The sequence below is a fragment of the Empidonax traillii genome, unplaced genomic scaffold (assembly GCF_003031625.1).
Source record: "Empidonax traillii isolate 1590-97213 ecotype Southwest subspecies unplaced genomic scaffold, ASM303162v1 scaffold128:size1411021, whole genome shotgun sequence".
NCBI classification, from domain to species: Eukaryota; Metazoa; Chordata; class Aves; order Passeriformes; family Tyrannidae; genus Empidonax; species Empidonax traillii.
In genome coordinates, this window is record NW_020955321.1 from 75,681 (window position 1) to 99,447 (window position 23,767).

At 41.4% G+C, this 23,767-nt stretch overlaps 1 protein-coding gene across 6 annotated transcripts in view; it reads left to right on the plus strand.

The window, feature by feature from the left end:
• PLCB4 (phospholipase C beta 4) overlaps nt 1-23,767 on the plus strand; it is a 177,875-nt gene that overhangs the window by 75,096 nt on the left and 79,012 nt on the right. The window lies entirely within an intron of this gene.

A 23,767-nucleotide genomic window follows, 5' to 3' on the forward strand; every position in this document is an offset into this window, starting at 1 on the left:
AGCCTGGGTGCTGCTCTGTTGCACCTAAAGCAAGTTCTCCTCAGTTCAGCTTTGCCTGCCCTGGCACTTCTGCTGGCCACAGTCTCAAAGATAGCTGGATAAACCCGAGATTAAAGACTGTTTTCCTGCAGGGAAGTTGAAATGAGGGTTTGATTCATTGCTTCTCTCTTGATCCAGCTTTTGCAGTCCACTTAAATGGCAGAGTGATTAGACTCTTTGTGAGGAAATTACATATTTAACTGTAAAATTGCAGATGTGGCTATTTTCAGAAATCTAGCTACCCATCCATGTGCAGCTAAAAATGGCTTGTCTTGCCTCAGACAGGGGGATGGATGACAAGACGCGCAGGATAACTGGCCACTCAGGCCAGGCTGCCTTGCCCCGTCAAGATTATACTGCAGGAATTCTTCTAAACACCGTTCTGCACAGAGTTCATGTAAATTAGCTAATTACCAGCCTCTGCTCAGGCTTCCACGAGTGCTGAATAGTGCAACAGAATGATTTAATTTCCCTAACATATTCTCCTGGCACTTTTGCATGCAGAATATGTTGCTCTAAAGCATCCCTTGATACCGGATCCTTGGCAGTGCTCCAGGAGGAGTTCAAGTTAAAAACCATTCAGCGTAATTCAAGGGTTGGTAAACCCAGATTTGCCACCTTCCCCGCTTCGTATAATTTTACTGTCTGTAATGTGGGCTTCCCTCTTCTCTTGCAGGAGATGATCTTACATAAGTGTTTAAACTGTGATTCAGGGCTTACAGCTGGCACTGGCTGTGCATATGATATTCTCTGGGGAGAGTAATTACGCCGAGGTGATCATATGAATCTTAATATTTGCAAATTCATTACACTTTAAAAAGGTCTGCAGATTTCTCAGTTACATTAGTAAATGAGTGTGATTGTCTTGCACTGTAATTTTCAGCTTTGCCTCGTGCTTGCTGCTGTCAGGGACGGGAGTGGTTGTACTTTAATTTCCCACAGAAACTCTCATGACAGGGTTTGTGTGTTGGGTACAGGAACATTTTGACTGGCTGAGTGTAAATTATTTAAATCCCAAAAGGTTTTGGGACGTGGCCAGGTTGATGCTAACAGGAAGAGGAATTTCGTCAAGGCTCTGTTTCTCCTCAGTAGCTGGGTCCAAATCCTGGAAACACTCTCAGTGTGTGTTAACTCATTAATTTTACTGCAACTATCAAATAAAATCTAAATATAGGCATAAGCACTGGCAAGTATTAGCCAGCTAATTCTCTTAATTGAAATGCTGATGTCATTGAAGATTCCTTTTACCAGTAGCTGCATTCCTGAGCTGTCTAGATACCATTATAAAAAAAACAAAGCATGTTTTAATCCTCAGGCAGGAGCAGTAGTGTCTACATATTATTTATATAAGCCCTGGCAATCAAGAGGAAGTTGTAGATCAACTAATTATATGTTGTTGATTGCCTGTCTCTCATCTTACTACGGTGTTTCAGTGACCAGAGATGTCACAATTTCAAATTGAGAAAATTGATCTAATTTTCATTCCCTTTAGTAGTTAAAACAGTAGTGTTTTCTCCTTATGAAATAGTAGACACAGAACAAAAGTATGCACTGGAAGTTCTGAAGATCAGTGTGTTGTGTGTGTTTCTTTGTTTAGCAGAGGTTCCTTTTGTTGCTTTCAAAAATCATGGATTTAGACTCCATTTTAATTTATTCAACAGCATCAACCTCGTAAACACCAGTACAAACAGAATACCCCGCTCCCCAAGATACAGAGTAAAAGTGAAACTGCCTGTAGTAAGCGTAGTTAACCCTTTGTAAGTATTTGTAATCACAGTATTGATGTTGTAGTCTCATGCAAGAACTATAATTTCAGTGACCCAAACATGGTAATGAGGATTGGGTGGAAAAGTGCATTGGTCCTTCATTTGTTTTTTTGTTTTAAACAGCTAAAAGCATCAGTCTGGCACCAAGCTAAAAGTCAGTGTATTCTGCAGCCCTTAAGGATTTGTGTCCTTCTTTTTTGGGGCATCTTTATTTTTGTAGTAATTAATTTCAAATTGGACTAAGTTTGAAGAGGAGAATTGTTTCAAAATGGTGTAAACTGGAAACTGTGCAGCAAAAACATCTACCACGTTTCTTTCAAATTTGTAATGGCCTATTCTTTAAGCAAAATACTCCCAGCCAAGTGGCATAAAGTGAGATGTTGGCTTTTCAGGAGCACTTCTGTCCTCTGGCCCAGCAAGGGCTGATACCTTTGCTGTCCCAGCCTGTGCGTTTTGTCATTTCTGGCAGAGTCTGCACGTCTGAATTCCTGATTATAGATCATACTGGAAATCAGTATTTTTAATTACTGCTTGTATTTCAGGGGGAAAAAAAAAATCATTTGAAGTACTGAACTTGCCAGAAATCTTAAATTAATACCTGCTGCTGAGTTTTCAAAGAGCCTGAAGGGAACGGAGCTTTTCTAGGTGTCTTCAAGAAACACAGGGCTTAATGCAAATCCAGTACTAAGGGTAATGCTCTTGCCTGCTTTGGTTTTGCTTTTTTGGAGTTGTTTTGGATTTTTTTTTTTATTGCAGTTGTCCCCATGGTTGGGCCCAGTATCTCAGAGGAGTGATTGGAGTGGGAGAAAAGAGGAAAGATTCAAAGAACTGGGATTATTTAGCCAAGAAAGAATAAAGTCCTCACAATCCACGTTGCCAGTGGGATTTTTGATTGCATCCAGCCATCAGTTAGAGAACCTGATGGCAGCTTATATGTGTCCAGGGCTGCTTTTTTGTCGTTTGACATCGACAACAGCTGTGTATGCTCCAAGATTGCTAAGGGACAACACCCGTGGAGTGGCAGTAGGCATTCACCACGTGCTCTCTTTTCAGTCTCTTATCCATCTACCTTGACTCGTGAAGGGCAGCACCACGAGCAGTGTGGCAGTTCAGAAATGTTATTTGCTGGAAACCGAAAGACTTCATCGCCTCAAGAGTTTGTTTGAAATCTGTCATTCAGAAACATGCGGAATTTGAAACAAAAAATCCTGGCTGTGCTAAAATTGAGGCAACCTTTGGCCATCAGGTATTGCCTTGCAAGTGCTGTACAACAAAAGCAAAGATCTGAAAATTCATATCTGAAGTCAGTATCTTACCCTGAGTACTTAATAACACTCTGAGGCACTGTCTGCTGTGTTCCTCTGCTTTCCACAGGATGCTTCCAAGTTTCCACATATTTTATGACTTATTTTTGTAAGTTGCAACATTAATTTTCCCGTAAAGTGACAACCAGGCTATGAGGTAGCTGAAGCTTCCTGTCCTAAACGCTGTGTGGAGTGAACATGTTGTCAGCTGTCTCTCTCATTAATCATCTTCTACATTAGATCATTTTATCAGTTGAATAATGTTTAGACAGATGACAGCCTCCAAAAATGATCACTGGAAAATTGATCACTGCTTAACTGTGGCTTTTAAATACTTGAGAGGTTTCTGTGAGGAGAAAAAGGAAAATTCATGTACTGTGGTGTTTAGGGTAACACAGATATATTTGAAGTGAGGATTATTTGCAGTTGGAAAAATCTTTGCCAGGGAACAGGATGGTGAAGCTCTGGAATAGGTTGTCAGCAGAGCTTGTTGCCTGCAGAGCAGTGAAGGTGTTCAGGTGCAAATTAGTCATGTCTGTCACAATGGAATGGGTTTGGCTCTTCCAGGGCCTGGAGTAAATGACTTTCCTGAGACTCCTCCAGGTCAAGGGCTTAATGCTGGGTTTGGGCTTTTTGGTTGTTGTTTTGAATTTAGGATGTTTTCTGTGCTTTTTTGGGGGTTGTTTTTTGTTTGAGTTTTTTAATCTGCAAAGATGCACAGACCTTTTTTATAAACATCTTCCACAAAGCAAATGTCATGATTTAATTTAACAAAAAATGTTGAAGTTACTGTCCGTTAACATTCAGAGATCTGCAAAACTGTCTGAAATCAGATATTTACTGACTTAATTTGGTCTACTGTTTCAATCACTAACATCCTTGTTCCTTTGCTCAAGAGTATCCTTTAGAAACAACTAAATTCTGCACAAAAATTTAAATATGTGTAACAGAATGATGAGGGATCTCAAAACAGTCTCTGTGCATTGAAAAATGCAGGCTTTATATGTATATTATCTTCTTGTATATATATATGTACAGCTGTGGGTGTCTCTATATATCTATATATAAAAACTTCAAACATGCTGTTAAGACACAGGTTATTTTGAGTGTGGTTGGCAACACATCAGAAGATGTATCTTCCTGACTACTTTGGATCTTTTAGTCACTGAATGTTGAATTTAGAATGGCTTGGTCCTTTTGCACAGAGAAATAATTTGAAGTTAAACTACCCAAGAGGTAGTGGCAAGAGCTGTACTTGTTAATGTTTCCAAGCATGTAGAGGACAGCAAGAGTTTATGCTGAGAAAAAGCAGAATAAAATGAAGCCTGTATTTATTCCTAAGTGGAGCTCACCACTAGTCACATCTTTTGCAGCTGACAGTCACTTTGATGTGCCACTTGATGACATCTTAATATTGAGTTTAATCTGTCCTTTTGAGTCTGCCCAGTCCATTTGTATCAGTTCCTTGTGTTAAGGGGTCACAGCAAGTAGGAACAGGAGTTTTTCTGCCTCTCATATGACTGAAGCCACATTTTTCAAGAAATGACCGTTCTGGTAAAGCACTCACAGTAAGAGTATCCAATAAAGGTGATTTAATAGCAGGGAATTACAAAGCTAAGCAAAGTTTAAGTCTTACTATAAATTACAGGTTCCTCTGTGGTATTTACATGGTGAATATTCGGGATGTATCTCAGGAGAAGGGTTTTGGGTCCAAGCGCATTCAAAGCTTGGAATAAGGATGAAAACCCCACAAATTGAGGTGAAAATATCACAGATCCTACATGATGACATGAAGAACTTTACTTTGGCTCAGCTGTTAGCAATGACTATAAATTTTGCCAGCTGTGATTGAGGAGTACCAAAATGAAGTAGAAGCAGGGTGCTTATTTCATCATTAGCTCGTGTGGAAGTGGAGCTCTGTTGGGTATTTCTGTGGGGACAGTTCTGAATATAGATTGGGATAAATCCTGTGATGACAAGAACCAATAATCTATGCTTTATACTTGAAATGAGCTTCCAGGAATCCCTGGAATAATTTGGTAGGTGGGTCTCTGTGATTCTCAGAAAGTTAACCTTATAAACAAGTCAAAAATCGTAGGAAAATTTTCATGAGCATTTCTGATGTTCAGAGGAGTGGACCAGGAGATTCAGGTAGAATTTTGACCCCAGGCAGAAGATGGCAATGCCCTGGATCCCTTCTGCAGAACCTGACACTGAGGAACTGAGCTGGGCTCTGACGTGGTTTTGACCTCCCGTTCCTGGGACCAGCTTTGCAGGTGTATTTAAACCTGTGACGAGAAAGGATTCACTGAAGCTCACGGAAGGGTGTGAGTTGGCCGAATCTCAGAGGTGATTCTGGCCAATTCACTAAACTTTTATTGTTATATCCCCCTGCTGCTGTGGGAGTGTAGTCCATGGTTTTTAAACCTGGAGATGGAGTAGCCGTGTCCATCTAAATGAGCAAACCTCTCCCAGCTGGCCAGTTGGGTACATTTAGGTTGTTAACTGAAAGCACAAATGTAGTCGTTGTGCAATGTCAAATTAGGTGTTCTGGTGAAAATAGACCTTTGATATATGAAATTAATACCATTGCACATCTGGAGGGTGAGAAATGAGATTATTCTCTTAGGTCATCTCTGTTTTCTGTCATTCATGACCTTTTTCTTGTCTGTGAGAGGGGTCTGTTTTTCTGGGGAGCTTTCCAACCATCTGATGAACAGTGCTGTGTACAGTCAAGTTTATTACCATAATAAACTTTGAATTTGATTTTCAAAGCCTGAAGAGATGTAAAGAGGGATTTTCCCCTTCTACCTCTTCATATTCCTTTGGATCTATTCAGTGATTTTTCCAATAAGACTTAAGCACAGATTTTGTCACTGTGTATTGCTATGAAGCAGAAGAATATTATGTTTGTTTTACACAAGAGTAGGAAATGAAACAAGTTAGCTTTAATTTTTTTTCTCCCTGCTTTCTGAGGGGAATTATTAAATATGACACCACGTGTCTGAAAAGTACACATTGGGTGTATGTAAGGAGAATTCACCAACAGGAATTAAAAACAAGGTGAAATGAAGATGTTACATAAGATCACCTTGCTAATCTTTAAAAAAACCCCAGTGTTATTTCTCAGCGCCTTTTACATTGAATTACATTTTCCGGTCCCGAAACGTTTTCCTTCTGCAAGATACAAAGAAACAAGATTCAGTGACATTAAAATGGGGTAGATGTGTAATGTATCAAAGGCTGTTTCCATGTAATTAATTATATTTAAGCAAATTTGTTCTGACCTTGTCCACAGCACATAGAAACCTTCCTTAAGCGCTTTCAGTTCATTCCACGTATACTGCTCACTGTTCTTGTTCTCTGCTTATTACAGCTGGTTAATATTGGTATTAGCAATATCTGGACCTGTTGCTTTTTCTTTATTATTGGTTATGTGCAAGGAAATAGCCCCCATGGATGTGCTTAGCAGAAATTGAATCTCCAGGTTCCACGTGTTTTGAGGGAATGTTCTATTTTATTCGTCCTACATGAAGCAGGCAATGCAGTTTAGTGACTTGCTAGTAAGGCATAAATTCTGATTCATCACTTGAGACATGAAGGGTGCCTGCAAGTGCATTATACTGATGAGAAACATCTCTTGGTGCCAGAGCTTCAAACTCTTCATGAAGCAGTGCACACTAAGTGCTCAAGGAGTATCCAAAAGGAGTCACTAAAAACTGTGTGTTTGAGTTCATTCACCTGTTTCTGATCTTAACAATATTTCAGAGGCAATGAAGTCATGCTTTTAAGATTTATTTGTTAACCCTGTCATAGTTTCAAGCTATACCAAGTGAGGTTCTGCTTGGACGTGAAGATGAATTTTTTCACAGAAGGGAGGATTAAACACTGGAATGGATTGTCCAGGGAGGTGATGGAGTCACTGTCCCTGAAGGTGTTTAAGGAAAGACTGGACATGGCACTTAGTGCCATGGCCTGGTTGACAAGGTGCTCATCAATCAAAGGTTGGACTCCATGAGCCCAGAGAGGTTTCCCAACCCGATGGATTCTGTGGAAGGTGGATGCAGTGATTCTTTTCTAATCATGTGCTGTCCAGGGCTTTTTGTGAGAAACAGAAAGTGTTGTGAAAATGGTGATGAAGCTGAGTGTCTCATGCTGGCTGATCCTTTGCCAGCAGAATGCTTAGAACTTGCATCCTTTGCACCTCCCAGGTGTCCCACCATCCCACTTCTCTCTCCCATTGTTTGTCACAGAGGCACTGGGACTCTTCCCTGAAGTTGACTGAGCAGTTTTAGGTCATCTCTATATGTTGACTGTCATAATTCATAATTGTTTGCTTATGTCTTCTACAGAATAAGAAAAAAAAAATAGGCTTGTGCCATCCAAGATGTTCTTGAAATGGGTCACTTGACTCTGGCTGGAGGGTTGTTTACATTGAAGTATTGCTTGAAATGCTTGTGGGTTCTCTTGGGTCCTCCCTGAGCAGTGGTGTGTGAGCTGAGCACAGATCAGGGCCGGTGGGGAAAAATGCATACTTTCCCTGGTTGAACTGGCTTCAGTTTCCTGAGTTTCAGTTTCAACTTAAATCCTTTAACAATGGATTTATTGAAGAAAACTTTCAATTTCAAAGGTTAGAGTACAAACCTGGGGTTTGGATTTCACCCAGGCTTTGCTGAAGTAGTCTTACCTTGTAGTGGACCTGCCTGGAGAGGCTCATAGTTGGAAGACAAGAATCTTTTGGAGAGCTGTGTTTTCACTGTCTGGATGTGTTACAGAGGAGCAAGGTACTCATTTTCACGAGATATAATCAGTATTAGAGCAGCGCTGCTTGTACCAAGTAATTTATGGAGGATTCAGTGGCTGCAGGATGTTACTCTGAACAAAGAGAAATGTCACTGGAGAGTCTTGGAGAATATCACTGCAGTCTGAAATCATCTCTGATTGCCTCAAAGATTGCTTTGTGATATTGCAAGACTTTCAGCCAACCTGTTTGGAGTGACTGACAATGTGCTGTGGAGCAGCACTCACACTGGCGTGTTGCAGCAGACAAGGTATGGTTTGCCCTACATACCATAATGGGGAGAAATTCCCAAGATCCCTGGGCAAGCACTAAATGAGCTGGAAGCAGCCCAGCTGGAGTAACGTGGAGCTGTGTGTGGCTGAGAACCAGCACAGTGAGGTTGTTCCAGCTGATGTTGTCTTGTGCCTGTCAGGACTCAGTCTGAAAGCAAAAGGAAGTTGGATTTCTCTAATTGTAACAGGGTACCGTCCATTATACAAGCTTGAAAAGAGCGGCCTTTGTTTCCTAGATCTGATAGTTCTGCCACAGTGATGGGTTTGCCTGAGTAACTTAATTCCTTCTTATCTTGTGTGTGGATTTGGATTTCTGACTTAAAGTGCAGTTTCTCTGCTTATCACATCCAGCACCTGCATGATCTCGTGTCCAACCTGCTTTTCAAGTATTGCTATCCTGGATTGTAGGATCAGGTGGTTCCTTAACCACAGCATCAAAACCAACTCAAATATATATAAATATTGCCCATCTTTTTTCTGCTCAGTAGCTGTGCTATCTGTTTCTTTGTGTTCAATTTATTAATATATCACATAAATAAATAAATAAAAAGTTCTTGAAAATGGACTGCAGGGAATCAAGGTTGAAAGTGTACTCCAAGTCAGCCAGTTCTTAAAATCCCAAAGGCCTTTCCCGGTGTTGTGTGTGAGACACAGTTTGCTGCCACCAAAGAGTTGGTACTTTTGCTCCTCTCAGCCACGTGCTGGTCCTTTGTGGTGATCCTGACTCCACTCCTGTGTGACTGGGGCACAGTGCACAAAACTAGCAGAAAATAAGAGCTTTCCACCACTGTACAGGGGTGACCTGGTTGAGCTGGGATCACTGAGGCCGGCAGGAATGGTATCGTGGAAAAGGAAGCAGAAGCAAGGGGTTTAGGGCCACTCTTTTCCGTGAGGGAGAGATGGATTGGCTCATTTTATCATCTCTGATCGCTCCAAAGGGGCTCGGTTTTTTGCTGGCACTTCTGACCGAGCAGCTGTGCTGCGTTTTCCTGGGTTTTTCTGCAGTTGGGTTACTCTGGTTACCTCTGATAAGAGATTGCCTCCAGCACACACTGGTAACAATTAGCTTGGGGACAGTGGTGTCCACTGCTCTGCCTGTTTACAAAGCTAACAGGTATCTGTGCCCCTAATGTGGCTAATCAAGAACACTGAGGTGGGCTCAGTCAGTTCACGCTTTCTCACACACAGATCTTTATGGATGGTAATTTGCATACAGCAGTGAGCAGCGTGATTGATTAACCCTTAACCAGCCCCTTATTGAGATTTTGGAGAAAACAGCAGAAACACAACTTTGGAAGGGAAAGCTGGAACTGTAAAATCTGTTCTTTCAGTTTTTGTGCCAGCCACTTCTGTTTCAGGAAGAGCAGTAGCCTCTCTATTCCCTGGGCTGCTTTTATCTCCCATCCAAAAAACCTCGCCAACAGCCTGGTATCTCGGTAAGCACAGCCTGCTTTGCCTGCTTTCAGGAGGCCTCTGCCAGCTGCTCAGCGTAAGAAACTTGCAGACCACTCTTGGTGTTACTTGGGATGGAATGGGGCTTTCCAGAGAAACACCAGCTGGGCCCATTCCCTTTTCCCTCCACATGCCGTTTCACTCAGATGCCCAAAGAACACAAGCATATACAAAGAGGAGAAGGGATTTAATTCAGCGATTCCATGATTATGCAAAGCACCTTCTGACATGGATGGGGACTGTCCAGGCACAAAGACTGCAGGAGGGTGTGCTGACAAAGGGAAAGATTTATTGTTCTAAACCCTATATTAATATTTCAGAAAACAAACAAACAAACAAAAAACCCAACAGTGTGCAACCTTCCTGATGCAAACTTTCGACTTGAACAGGTAGTTATTTCAGAGAAGATCCATGTTAGACACTGGCACCTTGCTCAGTCTGTTCTCCATTGTATAGTGTAGCTGTGTAGTATTCAAGCGCTCCACAATCAGTAAAATCACCTTCCCTGGTGATGCTGAAAAACCACATTCTTGCTTTTAGCAGAGGGAATATTCTGACTCATTCAGGAAAAATGGTATATTAAGGAGAATGGAAACCAGAAATGCTTGGTGGTGGGTCTGTACCTTCACTGTACAAATCCTGTTGCCCACAGTTTTTTTAATGAGGAAAAGCTACCAATTGCCTCTCTTGAAGCAATCTTCCCATAGATATTCCCAAGCCCTTAGTTGTTTTCCTGCAGAGTATGGTCTGTCGCTTCTTTTTCCACTCCTTTGACTGGCAGTGCACTTTATGGTCTGATCACAGAGAACAGGAGTTAATTAGAATCTTGGATGGGGATTTAAAAGCATTGTAAACAAAAAATTATCCTCAGGATGTTAGGACTTCTCTGGGAACAAATAGGGTACAGGAAGATGGGAAGTGGGACTTTGATACGTGATTTGACAATCCAGTGGTGACCGTGCCAGAGCGATGTTTCTGTCACATCACGTTGTCCACTAATTCTTTTGGCAAGTTTTATTTCCTATGGGAGTCAGCTACGATGAGTGGTGTCCAGGGATAGTGTTTCTTCTCAAGCTTTTTCCATGGCATGCAGCTGAGTTTCCAACATGCAAGTCACACGTGCTGACAAGAATCAGATGCACCTGTTCCTTGACCACGGCCCACTCCACAGATGCAGATTTGTAGACCCTACAAAAGAAGGGGCTGGAGGGCGTGCGCCAGTTGAGCTGGGTAATTTCACTGCCAGTGATATTTTTAGTATAAACTGTGTACTTGCATCTAAGTTTAGAGCGGTTGTAATTGCGTTAGAAGTTTTGTCACACAAAAACAAACAGCTGCTGGAGACGGGAGAGCAACCACAAAGCATCGGATGCGCTGATTCACACGTGGTAACGCTTCTTCTAATGTGCCCACTGGGGTTTCTTGCCTAAACTCTACCTTTGCTCCCTGCTTCAGCAAAATGTCTTGCTCTTTATTAAGCTCAGCAGGACATTTTTGGTTATTTTTCTACTTCTCTTGTTCACTGGACTGTGAGAGGTGCTCTGTCACCTTCCTTTTCTCAGCATACCTGTACTTTGATTAAAACCTCCAGATTTTTCCTTGCAAAGCAGCACTGTGCTGTGTTGTACATATATACTGTGTGTATATATGCCTCAGATTTCCTGGGAGGGGGGGATGTCTCTCGCATCTCAAGATTTGTGGATATACCTGAAATGCAGTTATTGAAGGTATGCAGATCGTGTGGGCTGCAGGAGTACAGCATGTGCTCACCCAGAAAGGAGCAAAGGGGTTTGCTAGCCAAGGGCAAAGAACACTCTCCTTTAGGCTTTCAGTCAAAAACCAGTCTAGACATTTTTATCACATTAAGCAGTCTGAAGCATTTAATAGGTATGTGACAGGAAAAAAAGCAGTCTGAACTAGCTGACCAGTTTTCTTGTGGAAGAAGCCTGCTGGGCTCAAGCTCTTATTCCTCACAATGGTAGCTATCATGCTGGAAATGCTTAATGGTGATACACGAGGCAGAGCTGGAGTTAGACATGTAAAAATGTTTCTTCCTACAGGTTCTGCTGTGCAGTGACACTTTGTTTTGATGGGCATTGTAGTTCGTGAGTGTGTGTGCCACTTGTTAATGAGTTGTAGGAGGCCAGAGTGGATAGTGGCAGCATTAGTTAAGCACCACTTAAGAACTCTCCAGTGCATCCAGCCAGTGCAAATGACAAAACATTTTCTTTCTGTCTCTGCTAGGGTCCCTTTTTCAATTCTTTGGCCTCCACCCTTTTGTCTAGAATAATTTCTTTCACCTTTCCAGACTTTTCCCCATTAATCTCTTGGTATGTCTGCAGCATGGGGAAGTGCTGAACTCCTTGTCTCCAGGAGCCCTGCCATTCCCACTCCTGAGCTGTCACAATAAATGACCTCACTGCTATTGCCTGGCACCGTTCTTGCCACTTCTTTCTCTTTTACTGCCCCCCTCTCCCCCACACAGATGTCAGAGGTTTGTTTTGTTGGTCTTTCTTAGTGTATAATCCACCCTTGTTCCTTCCTTTCCAGCCATATTGCAGAAAACCAACTTCATACTTGGAACAAACTCTAAAAATAACCTTGCCTGTGTTTTCCCAAACTATTTCCATTTCAGCTGTTCCAAACTGCCTGCTGTCCTTCTGCAGCACGGTGAAAATGTGGCCATCCTCTCTTTTCATTTTGGCTGTATTGATCTGCTGGGTCACTTTGTCATTCTGTCAGAGCCCACACCAGTGTCAGACACATCCCATCACAGCTCCCTGTATTTTATCCTGTTAGTTCCTTCCTCCTCTTTTCAGCTCTTGTGCTCTTCTCCTCACATCTGTTTTTCTTTCTCCCCTAATGGTTGTCCAGAATCATGAATATCCTCATATTCCAGCACGATGTGCATAATGCCACCTTTCCAGGGAGAGAAGAGAAAGCTGCTTATCTTCCTGCCTACGTGAGCATGTTCCTGCCTCAGTCTGAGGACAAAGGTGTCCTCTGCTGTGTGTCCCTTCCCACCTCAGCAGAAGTGGAGGTCCCAGCAGCAGGTGACAGTAAAGAACAGTAGGAGGTTTGAAGAGGTATCAGCTCCCCCTCTTGTTCCCTGCTGCTCAACACTGAATTGCATCTTAATGTTAGGAATTCGGAGAAAGTGACTCCCCTGACTCTGGTGTCTCCAGTTGGTCCAGAAAGATCTGGCTAAATTGAACCTCTGAGCATGCTGTAAATCCTGCTGTTTATTGTGAGATGTCAAAGAAGTGTTCCAAACGGGCTGTGCATGCCAGCGTGCCATACCAGCACTCCTGACCGGCTGACGACTCTCCTTCTTGTCTCCGTACTGGACAAATAGGTTACATACCAACACTTTTATTTTTATCCCTTTTGGAATACTGTGTCAAATCATCCACTTGGAGCAATACAAAAAAATCGAGATGCCTTTCTTCCAGAAATTTTCATATGTATATATTATGAATAGTTGAAGGAGCCAAAATGCACCCAGGATGAAGATGAGGAGAGGCTGCTGGCTTGGAGCGCTGTGCCACCACTCTCCTTAGTAGCTGACATGCCTAGTTTTATCCCATTTCTCAAACAAGTGATACATTTATATTCAGAATGACATTTTAGGGGCGTTGTTCTCAAGTGATGTAAATAACTGAATACCTCAGTAATGACTGTATTAGCACTCTGAGCTGTTTTATCAGATAAACTTCATGAGAAGTCTCAGGCAGTCTCCTTTTACCCCATGGAGACAACAGCTGTCAATTCAATAACAACTGCTGTGACAGGAAACATTGCACAATGTCAAGAGAGTTGTTTTAATATTTGATTAGTAGAAATGAATATGCAGATTGCACAGTTTCTCCGAGGCAGGGATTAGTGAAAGAGACTGTGATACCATGTTTTATGCATTCCCATCTCCTCTTTGTGGTTAACTATGAACTTACCAGCTAAAGGATCGGTGATATTCTTTATCCTTGGTCCCATTACCTGCATTGTTTTTCTTTTTTTTTTTTTTTTTAATTCTATCTGCATTACTTTTAAAGCTTGTGGGCAGTGACACGACCATGATTTAAAAAGAAATGTGGCTGAGACAAATTGACAAGAAATGCTTACTCTGCCACCTACCTACCATAATGAAGTAATAATAATAACCAAGAGTTCAGAACCAGTTGCTTTTCCTCTTGCATCTCTCTGAAATTAAAGATAACCTGGTGTATCTCAAACATGGCTGTCCATATTTGTCCTGCTGGAAAGAGAGCCTCTGGATTTCCAAATTATAGGCAGCATTTTATTTTTAGCCTTGCCTAGTTATGATGCATTATGTCTAGAACTGGGTCAATCTCATCTTCAGCAAAATGCCCAGTTTGTTAAAGAGTTACTACTGGATGTTATTTGTGATATAAGGTGTACTTAGCATCACTAGATCTGTAATTAAGACAAGTCTTGGTAGCCTCATTCTTTAGAGGGAAGAAAAGGAAAATGGAGAGCATGGAAGCATCCATCCATCCAGGACTCCAGAGCACTCTGGCTCACCATCAGCTGTAACCCAGCTCCTTTGACTCCTATCTACCCCAAAGGAGAGGTGTTTTTCCTGAAAAATTTGTGATGAGTGTTGTGTTTGCATTCAACAGGCAGAGTGTCTGGGGGTGAGGAAGATAGACAAGGGGAGCCAGATAGTTATTATTATTATTATTATTATTATTATTATTATTATTATTATTATTATTATTATTATTATTATTATTATTATTATTATTATTATTTTCCCCTCATCCATTAAATGTCATTCAGATTCACGCCATGAGCACCATGTGCTTTCTTTTCCTGATACTGACTGGGAGATATCAGAGTGTTCATTAAAGACAATTAGTATATTCTGTTCCTTTGTGTTTGTTTTTTTTTCTGAGATATGAACCTGAAATCTTGGAAGAAAAACCAAAATGGAACCAGGCAACTGAAAGCTCTGATGGGAGCAGTTTGCCCCGGCCACACATCACTAGGGCAGCTCAGAGCTGGCTCTGCTGCTGTGTTTGGGTCTGTCACAGAACTGAGGAAGGAAGAAAGGCTGCTCCTCGAAATCTCTCCTGCTCGGGGTTTGGATTTACTGCAGCCACTGAGACTGGCTGATCAGGAGGGTGGTGGATAATTTCCATTCCAACCAGCTGATAATGCCCTGCCTGCATTCCCCTACCCTTGAGACTTGATTCAGGGGAATTAAAGAGTGATGAAAACAGAGACAGGCTCTCGGGTGTGAGGGAGGAAGGAAGGAAGGAAGGAATGTACTGATCCAATGCAGATAACACGTCTATGTTTCTTGCTCTTTATTCCATATTATCTTCTCCATTTTAAATAAGGGAATGCAAGCCCTGCTATCTCTAAGGTGTAAGGTGGGTGCTGAGATGGAATTTGAACAGCATTATGACTTGTGAGATAGATACAGAATTTTTCTGACCAGTGCTATGGGTTTAATTGTACAGTGACAATCTTGCCTAAAAGGGATAAACCCCCCCTCCTCTATATTTTTGTGGTAACTGTAGTTCGTCGGCTTTATCCAGAGTACCTAGAAATTTGTAATTAGTTTAAACTTTCAACAAATATTTACTCTTAACTCGCTGCCAGCTGTCAAATAGTGAACACAGCTTTATGACATGAATGTATTTTAGACCATTGGAACAATTGCCAAAGATCACCTTAGCTTTGAAATTTTAAGCCAGCAATGTGAGTCACTTTTGTTTTCTCAGACATCATCTAGAAAACCAGCAAATTATAATATCACTTTCCTAATTTTAGATTTTAAAGTAACATCTGTGTTCTTCACAGCTTATTAGTTTTAAAAATATCTGTATATTTTGAACTCATATTAAGTCATGTCCAAAGTTTATTAAAGTTTGGTTTGAACTAAAGTACCTGACCATAGGAGGGATTATTTCAAACACACAGGGATTTAGAAGTTATTACAAAAATATGAACTTGACCTTTCATTACATTTTATTAATACAAGGTCTGAGTCTGTGTCAGTGTTTGGAAACAGACAACTGTGTCCTCAGGATGTGGTTGTGGAGCAGCTGACATTTCTAGTTTGTTTTATTTTTGTTAGAGGTACTAGTTTGTGTTCTTTCCAAAACTTTCCCTTGCTCTTAAAAATGAAATGCTGCTGATACTAATCTAGTTTGGAAGTTCATTTTCCCTTTTTCATGATACTTGTCGTTAATAATTTGGTCTTAGAATCTTGCAGTTGTTTTATGTCCTTGGATCCCTGAACTCTTGTGTTCATAATAGGAATGATGTTCACTTAAGGTTATTTGGTGTTTATCTTTACACCCACCTAAATTCTTAGGATTTTAATTTCAAACATTTATTTATGTCTTCCTATGACATTAAAGTACAGGAATCACTTCTGCTCAAGATCTGTTAGATCTTATTATTAGCACAAAGCTCCAGAATGGAGCTAAAACGGAGAAACTAAAGGTCAAAATTGCCCATGATTTTAATTCAAATAATTGACACAAATACTTCATACAGGCATACCTAAAGGGGAGAAACACTACTCACTGACTTAAAAGATGTGTTATCTCTCAGCTGAAGATTAAACAACAGCAGAAACTATGTATGGTATTAGTTACCCAAAGAGCATATTGAAGACTCTCTATTTTTAATAAATTTGACAAGTCCCTTTTCTTTAGGGTTCATTGCTATAATGATACAAGGTGTCAGATTTTACAAAACTAAGTAGAGAATTTGGGCTTAAGTAAATCAGAAAACACTTGAGATGTTTTGCGAGTGCTATATGTTTGTTTATTTGTTTTATTACTACAATTTATTATCCCATGAGGTAACCTTTGTTTTAACACTGACTTCCATTGAAAGCCAGAGTGAAGTAATTAAACTTAATAAAAGTCACTGCTGGTTAAGTCAAGATACATTGCATGCATAGATCATATGCTATAGCAATTCAGAAAAGATCTTGACAACTATTAACACAAACCATTGCTTTCATCAAAGTGCAATTTGTTCTCTATTACTGCCTGGGGAGGAGATGGCTTCCAGGAAATGGGACGCTTGACATTATACTAAATGAATTGTAAACACCTCTAACATTTCTGCTTAGCCAAAGATAAAACTGTAGCATCTTTCACATTGTTAGACAACTTAATTTTTTTTTTTTTTTGTAGGGTTAGTGTTTACTATTGGAAACAGGGAAAGTTCTAGAGAAAGGTTCTTCGTCACATGCTCATGTTATGAAATGAAGTGCTCTTGACAGGTCAAAAGCACGAAGTTGCTGTTAGATGGGTACTGAGTAATATGTGTAAATGAAAATAAATTTTCATTTATTGTGTCTTTTGATGAGTCAGGTTGTTAAATTCCCCGTACAATTGACAGAATTAGGCGTATGACCCCTTCTGAAATTATCCCTTGGGAAGGTAAATACCCTTCCCCTGAAACCATCCCTTAGGGAAGCTTCGTGCCTTTCGCCTTTGCCGTTACAAAATTGAAAATGTGAACGCCGAATTTTCTATCATGAGAAGGAAAGAACAACGATAAAAACAACGTTACTTATTCATAAAGTTTATAGTTTAGCACCTGTTAGACACGAGGCTGTTGGGTCGGAACCACCCCATAAGGGCTGGGCCTCCCTCACGGCAGCCCCTGGAGCCCACCCGGGGCAGCCCCGGAGCAGCTGCCGCTCAAAGGCGGCGGGAAAACTTCCCCCCCCACAGCTCCGGGAGCCCCTCAGCAGCCTCAGCCCGGCAGGGACAGCGGCAACACCGCCCCCCGCCCCGCCCTGGAGCCCCGGAGTGGCCGGGGGGGCAGAGGGGGCCCGGGGGGTGTCCACGGGGACCGGAGCGGATCAAGCCAAAGGCATGTGCTCCCCACGCGGTGCCGGCCCTGCCATCGGGACAGCGAGAGCTGCTCTGCCACAAGGTGCCCGTGGGAGCTGTGGGACCTGCCTGCCCTCTTTCTCCTCCTTCTCTCTTCCTGTCCCTCTGCTTCTCTTTCTTTCCTCTTTTCTTGGTGTTTTGGGCAACTTAAAGCTGGAGGGATTGCATTTTGACTGGGTGTCGTGAATTAGATGTGCTCAGTGGGCTCGATGGGTTCTGTGGTGGATTCAGTGGTGCCCTTTGCAACTCGTGCCAAGTTCCCCCCTTTTCTTTTTTACCCTAATTTGTCAGCACAAGTGCCTCTTGGGAACAAGAGTGTGGCTTATTCTCTTGAGCTATCTCAAGGTATTAAAGTACCCTATATCTATATTTTAAAGTAAAACTCCTGGCTGAGCCCATGAGCTTGTGGCCCTGGGGCCGGAGTGTTACAGTGCCCCCTCAAGAATAAAAGGATGGGTATTAAATGCTTATGGCAGATAATGAGATGTTTTGAATGAATGAGAAGGCTGGGGAGAGATCTGCAGACATTAACAAGCTGCCTTAGGACAAAAAGAAAGACGTGTAAGGAAGCTGGGAGGTCACGCTTGAGTCCTGTGTTTTATCCTAGGAATTCCATTTGTTGGAAATCAATGGCTGTGATCTGAGGTGGTGACTGGACCACAGTTCGGACCTGGAGGCAGGACCGTCTCATTTGAGCAGCTGTTGTTTTGTGTGGTCAGCACCAGATCCACTCATTTCTTAGCCCCGAGCAGAGCTGTGCAGGGGCAGCCTCGCTGAACTTGTGTTAAAGGCTGCAGAAGAGGTTGGTTTGGAACAGGCCACTCCTTGTTTTGGTCTAACCCCTCAGCTGCCCCTGCATGCCAGTGCATTCCAGCAATTAAAACGAAATGGAAAAGGAGACAACATGGAAATTGAGAACGTTGCTAGACGATACATGTTCAGGCGCCTGAGCTCTGTTGTCTGGCTTTTGTTGTTCCTGGACCTTGTTTTGGGGAGAACTGTTTGAAGTTGCTTGTATTAGCTGTGGGAATAATGTGTTTAAAAATAACCTGCTGAAAAATCACTCTTTTTAAAAAAGGAAAAAAAAAAGGAGAAACCCAACAAACTTTGACTGTGGAAGAGCCTGGAGAGCTGTGAAATCTTGGAATTGCTTTACAGTATTGTGTGAATAGTGCAGAAATTCAGCAGTGTGGCTCTCCCTCTTACTTTTTACATAGGATTCACACTGTAGTGTCTTTTATCTTCTTAAAACTTTTAAGTTCTAGTGTTGAAATCAAGGTTTTGTATTTAAGAAACACCCCGTCTCTGCATTTTGCATGTGGTAATACTGGTATGTTTATGACCGAATAAATTTGGCATTGAGGAGTAAATGTATGAAGATCTGGCTTTCCTCCTGTTAATCTCTAGAAACAGTTACGATATTTGAATATGAAAGTACTACAGAGCAGTGTTAAAAAATGAAGGGGGAATTTTTATAAGTATTTCAGTGCTGTACTGCCTGTTTAGCTGTGGATAGCTGGTTCTTCACTCTAGTCCACAACTCTAGACTAGCTGGACTGGGATGAACTCCATAAACCCACCCCTCCCCCCCTAAAATATAGAGAAGTCTGCTGATGTAGATCTGTTTGTCTTTTTTTATGAAGAATCTTGTTTACCAAAGGGAGGAGTGGTGGTAAAGGATATATGTACTTCAAGAGGGAGGAGGAGGAGTGGGAAATACATCAGGTTATTTTTCAAAAGATTGCTTCCTTGTATCTGTAAGAAAAACATATATTCCCGGGTGAGATTACTGAACTCAGCACAGTTGTTGTGTGAGGGCTGCACTTTGCCCTCGAAACCCACACAGACTGTTACTGGTGCAGGCTCAGGGGCTGTGATTCAAACAGGTAGGTGGTAAAATGGCAAACACAGAGCGTGAGGCCTCCTCGCCTCTCCCTCGGCAAATGGGGATTCGTTCCAGAGGCAAAAATAATAATTGCTAAAAAAAAAAAAAATAAATTTACGAGTCCTGTTATGGAATTTGGGGCTCAGGAAACTGCGGAAATTGTGAGTTTGTGTGTTTGAGAGCCGGTGGGGGGAATGGACTCTAAGGAATACTGCTGTCCTTTCCAACGGAGTCTCAACGTTGACAGGATGTTTATGGGATCCAAGGAGCATCCTATCCATCATGCTAGCCAGCCCTGTGGGTTAGTTTAGAATATCACCTCTTTCCCCAAACATTTGTCTACTTTGTATTAACAGAATCCTTTCCTCCTCCTGTTCAGCCACACCTTGTCCTTCTTTTGGTCAAAGAATGAAAAAACCCAGGATTTATATTCTCCACACCCCAGATTTAGCTTAGTGCAGCCAAGCTTACAAAAGAGGAAGACTTGTGTGTTAAATAATGCTGTTCTGGGTATGGTTAATTTTGTGTCTTCACTCTTTGGGTAATCCAGGTGAATCAAAAGGTGCTTTTTTTTTTTTTTTTTTTTTTTTTTTTTTTTTTCATGTGGTCCAAATCACGTCTTCAGGCATAAATCAGTGGTGAAAGAAAGGGAGATAGCTCAAAAGGCATTTAACTACTGAATTCACCTGCTTCTGCCCCTGGGGGCATTGATTAAGCCCTGAGGTGTGTTTTTTGTGAGTGTTCTTTCTGCTTTTGTGAATGGTATGTATTCAGAGGCATTGTTGTACTTTAAGAATGCTTGAATCAGTGAGAAGGTTTTGATTTTAATTTTTAAAGGCTGCTTAAAAGTTTTCAGATTAAAATTTTGCTGTCTTTAAATTTAGTTCCTTTACGTTCTATCTCTCCCAGTTGAATCTTCACACATTTCATCGTTATGAAATTTCACTAAAGAGAGTAATTCTTGCAGTTCTCATCACAGTAGGCTATGTGCATGCATATATTTGCAACCCTATGAATGTTAGAGTGCCGTGTTTGTTTGGGTTTGTTAGTTTGGATTGCTTTTTTGCTTTTCACTGTCTTTGAACTGCTTAAAAATTGATGAAGATTAACAGAGGTCCGAAGAGTGACAGGGGAGTACTTTGTGTTTTATTTTGGTGATCTTAAAAGCTAAGAGGGCTATGGAAAAATGGATTTTTGAGAGGAGTGTAAGAAATGTGAGAGACCGAAAAGAGCTTTTTTAAATGGAAGGCACAGAGAATTTTCTTCACCTTCTGCACAGCTGCCAAAGTATGGGGCTTAAAAATGTTGTTTGTTACAATTCCTCTGCCTCCTTGCTACATGTACTCAAGTCTTTTTCCCTCACACTTCATCTGTCTCAGTTCATCTGTAAACTGTAGTGACCTGTGAGAGCAGAGCTAGAGGAGGGGTTGGCGAGATAGTAAATAACAACGAGCTCGAGTCCCTGAGACAGAACTTGATTGCTTGATAAATTATGAGCAATCAGGCGTGTTTTCTTGCGGCTAAATGCAAGGTTATGCAAATGAGGGGAAAGGGTGTAATTCTGGTCTGTGTGACAGAGGGTTGTGCCGGGTTCCTGTGTTCTGGTCTAGACCCCTTCCTTCAGAAAGGCGGCTGGAAATGTGGGAAAGGGCTCAGCCTGGCTCCAAGGTTTGAAAAATGCGCATTGCAGCAGGAACTGAGGAGCTCCATCTATTTTAATTTGTTAGCAGTGAAGTAACAGGTTCATCACACTGTGGGAGTACCCAGACAAGGAGGAGATACCTGGAAAGGAGGGATTTTACTGAGCTGTATTTCTGTATTAGGACATATCTTGTACAGGAGTTCGGAGCTTGTAGGGTTTTAAATCCAGCTCTTCATGGGCTTCAGTGTCAGTGCAAAAGGGTAAGGGCCATGTGTATGGCCATGGGACTGTGGAAGTGTGTTCTTCACAGTCTTAGAAGTGCCATCACATTTCTTACGTTTTAGCACAGAATGTGTGAGGTTTCCCCAGAAGGGCTTCACGTGCTGGCAGCATTTATTGCTGCATGAACTGCCTGTTGTATTTGAAGCTACTTTTCTTCTTGGGAACCTTCTGATAATAAAAGGCATTTAAACATAAGGGAATGGCCAGTAAGCCATAAAAATATAGTGTTTGTCACTTCAGGCATGTAAATGTGAAGCTTCCTTTGAAGGATATTTTTCCAAGGCCTTTGAGGGTTGGTTGTATGGTATGGGGTTCTGTTGGTTCTGCCTTCAACTTTGCCCTTAACAAAACCTGTGAAGTCAGAAAACACCTGTCTGAAGCTGTGTTTGTCTGGCTGTGACTTTGCTCCAAGAACAAGCACTAAGTTTCCAGGTTGTTGTGATTGTACCGAGCCACTGTGTGAAGTCTGTGAGCTGTCCAGATCATGATGCCATCACGCTACTGAAGTGGGGTGGCTGTCTCGTTATCCAGCTTCCTTCATGGAATGAGGGAAAAGCTGCTCTATGCTAATCTAAACAGGGAGAGACATGAGAATTATAAGTGTATTTATAAAGAACCTAGTAAAAATTCAATAATTTGAAAGGATCTCAAAACATCTCATGGTGCTCATGAGGAAGATATTACTACTCATTTACAGGACTGGCAAAAAGAAGAGGGGGCTTTTGATAAGATACTAAATCACTTCTCAGCCCTAGTTGCTTGTTCTCTGTTTTGTCCAAAGCAACTCTTTATCAGGGGAAAAAAAAAAGTACAGATGAATAGTGTTGAATATTGTTTAGCTTCTTTTTTAAATTTGAGAGTACGGACATAATTTGGAGTGTTCATCCCATTTTCAATGAAAGCAAACACTCAATAGTGACATATATATAAATTTAAATTGTATTTTTGATTGTTATGGAGAATTAATTCATTTATCTTATTCCTCAGGCTTTGGAAACATGAAAGATGTATTTTTATATTCTTGTATCAGTGACCAAAAAAGGGCAGGAAGTAGAGATGGGCAGCATGAAAATGTGCTTTGCATTTTTGAACTAGTAAGGTTATTTTTCCAGCAGGAAATTATGAAAATAACTGTTCTTAAAACCAATATACTTTTTCTTGTTAGAACATTCTTTATGTGAAAGAGACCAAGACAGAGAAAAGGATACTACAGGATCCTTAAGCTTTTTTAAGTGCTTGCATCTGTTCTGGGTTTAAAGTTCAGTCCAAGTAGACATTTCTGTCTAAGAACCTTTCAGAAGCGTTGTTACCTAATCAGTAATATTTTAATTTAATGTACTGTTCGGGGTTTTGGCAACACAGAGGTGGTTTGCTTAGCAGAGATTGCACAGACTGTCATGCTGTCCCTCGAGTTTTATGGATGCTTTTCATCCTCCCCGCTTGGACAAGCCTTGTGTGGGCCGAGTGCCTGCGGAGCAGGAGCTGTGCTGCTCACACACAGCCCTGTGCCTCTGGAGACGGTCAGGAGCAGATGAACATTATCAATTGTCAGAGGAGGGCTGGGACAGGCAGACGAGAACAGGGTGAGCAGCAGTGTGTGAGGTCAGTGGTTGTGACTCTGTGCTGTGCTCACCCCTGATATTCCGTCTCACGGAATGGTTTCCTGACGGCCACGAGTCAGGCTGATCTTGCTACTGCCAAGGGTATTTATTCTCCCCTCAGGCAAGGCTTTCTGGTCAAGAGTATAAAGGAATAAGCAAAATATGTGTGTCCTGGGTGGCATTAATAAGCAGGAACAATGCATATAAATTAAACTCCAGTATTTCAGAGGACAGAGTTTTCTGGTGTAAAGCAACACAACCTAGAAGGCACCAAGGTGTTGAAAAGGATACTGGATAATTTGCTGGTCTTTATTGCAAGGTCCACATGTTATGGCCTCTCTGTTGTATTTTGAATTAGCAGTTTTGTTCACGTTCCTAAACTTGCAGAAGTGCACAATGGAACTTGCTAACTTTATTTAATTCCCTGTGTGTTTAAACAGTTTTTTTCCTCGATGAATGTTGACCTATATATTATCCATATCTTTAGTTATGTATAAAATACCACTGGAAATACCCAGGACTTTGTTCAATATAAAGGGATTTTTGATAAATCCATTATAATAAATGGGTACAGAACACAGAAGAAACATGGTTTGCCTATGTTGCATACAATTTAGGATGTAAGAGGAAACACAGTCTGTTTGTGTAGCATCTGATGTTTTTCCTGTAAAAAAAGAAGCACTTGTCTATACTGCAGGTTGTGCTATTCTGTGTCACTCAGAGCTTTGTTAATCCCAGCCTCATTACACTCTAGAAGTTGCAGAGCAAGTGTTTTTCAAATAATTAAGTTCAGACACCCATTCTACAAGTATTTTTCCTTTTAAAGGTATGAAACAA